Source organism: Propithecus coquereli, unplaced genomic scaffold (genome assembly GCF_000956105.1).
Source record: "Propithecus coquereli isolate 6110/MARCELLA unplaced genomic scaffold, Pcoq_1.0 Scaffold110, whole genome shotgun sequence".
In the NCBI taxonomy this organism is placed as follows: Eukaryota; Metazoa; Chordata; class Mammalia; order Primates; family Indriidae; genus Propithecus; species Propithecus coquereli.
Window position 1 is genome coordinate 2,197,834 of NW_012134970.1, and position 2,338 is coordinate 2,200,171.

The following is a 2,338-nucleotide window of genomic DNA, read 5'->3' on the forward strand; positions in this document are numbered from 1 at the left end:
AAGGCCATCAAAAGGAAAAACACATATTTTATCCAATCCCTAAAAGATTTTAAAAATTGCTTTGGACTAGATCATCGCAATCTAACATAGCAATTGTCTTCAAGCTAGTGTGATTTTCCCTTATATGTACTTACTACATTTATCTTTAAAGTTTTTGTCGAAACATGGTCTCACAATTTTAAAAACACAAAATGTAAACTTTTTGAAATCATTTGATATATTTAAATATTGTACATCCACTTTTCTTCCCTACTTTTTTAAACTTTACTCTTTGACTGGATTTCTAAGCTTATAGCAAGTCCACTCCGGAGAGCACTGGAGTAGGCTCATTGGTTCCTTGATCTGAATTCCCTTTGCGCTCTGAAACGTTTCCTTAGAACATTTGCTTCTCCAGGGGGTCTGCTCCAACCTGACACCCCCCATTGTACGTAGGGAGTTGCACTCTCCTTGCCAAATTTGTTCATTGTCATGTCAGAGATAGGCAGGTATCACCCTATAAGTTCAAGCCTCCAGGTTTCCTCTCTGGAAAAATACCTCCTCAAGGCGTGATGCTCTCAATTCAGAGAACCATAGAATCTCAGGATCAGAAAGGATCTTGATGTCATCTAGACCTTTTCCACTCAAATGTGGCCTTCAGATCCACAGCACAGGCATCACCGGGGAGCTCGTTAGAAATGCCAAATGTCAGGAGCTGCTCAGACCTGCTGAATCAGAATCTTCAATTAACAAGATCCCAAGAGATGAGTGTGCACATTAATGTGTGAGAAGTGCTGCTCCTAACCGATGCAGAAATCCTATGTATGGCACCCAGCCACCCACCAAGTGGTCACCAGCCTTCACGTTCCAGTTTCAGAATATCACACTCTCACTCTAGAGCAGTGGCTCCCACCTTTGATTGCACATTACAACCATGTGAGCAGCTTTTAAAAATCCCAGGGCTGATGCCTCACCCTGATTAAATCAGACTCTCTGCAGTTGGAGCCCAGGCATGGGTATTTCATGACGGTCCCCCAGGTGATTCTAACGTGCAGCCAAGCTTTGAACTACTGATCCAGAGCCATCCGTTTGCATCTTAGCCTGTCTACTTTTTTCCTTGCTTTGATTTCCTGTGAAAATGCAAATATGCCCTCAGAAAGGCAAAACTGTTATCTCTCATTTACACTTTGCTTGGAAATAGGTTTTTTTAAAATCAGCATAAATAATTTATTGCCAACTCTCTAGTATCATACACTAGCAGGCTTGGCAATTCACACAGTATTCTGGGATGGAAAAGGCCAGGAGTTAGGGAATGGGATGAAAGTGTGGGATGTGAAGGTTGCTGAGGGGCAGGCATCATGCTGGGGACCAGTTCTTGGTCAACTAAGCTACCTTAAGCAGGAAGGAGCTGGGCCAGGCCAGGAACCCGAAGTTCTCCTTTGGCCAGCCCACTGGGTTTCCGGCTCTTTCTCCTGCTTCCTTTTTCATGGTCCTATGGGATGAGGAGGTGTGGGGAGGTGAGGTGCTCTACAGCTGCTTTGACTGTGGGCTCTCTCCACTGAGCATGGAGTCCCCACTCTAGTCCTTGGCCTGATAGGTCTAAGAGAAATTTGGTTAATGTCCTTGCTGGCCTCAAATGCTGCTGTTTTTTTTCTCTCAACTCAATAAAACTCTTTTTGTTTGTGGCATTATTGTTTAACAAACTGAAATCTGAATTTTTTTGCAAGATTTAGGGAAAATGATTTTATAGACATATTATTAGCTTTTAAACTACCTAGTTTTACTTAATGCTGCATTAGAATAATTTTTTGGGAATATATTAATCATGTTTACAGTAATTCTGAACAGACTAAATACATAATCAGTCAAAAATTTGGGGAGAGGGAGAGAATGTTATTTTAAAAGGAAAATCAAATTATTGCCCATAGTCATATTAATGTACTATTAATAAAAATATAACACAAAATAAACCCTTAATAATAAATACATTTGGAGGCTCTAACATTTTAGATTCTAATGCATATCATTCACATATTAAAATTTAGAAAATGTGCAGCTTACAAATTCTCCTTTATACATATTCATCTTGCAAACTAAATAATTTTGCAAAATAAATAAGTCTCATTAATTTAGATGTTGAAGATAAAATCCCCTCACATCTTCTCTCTCCCATACCCTGCTAGCTTAGCCTTCAAATCTGGATAAACATACTAGAGTGTTGTTTAATAATGAATCTGATACATTAGACAGATTTATAGATGTTTTAGGGATTTGAAAAGTTAATTATCAGTTTTTTAAATGTCCCTCTAGTTGATCTTTAGTGAGAACTTGCTATTAAAGTTTGCTGTTTAGATTAAGCAAG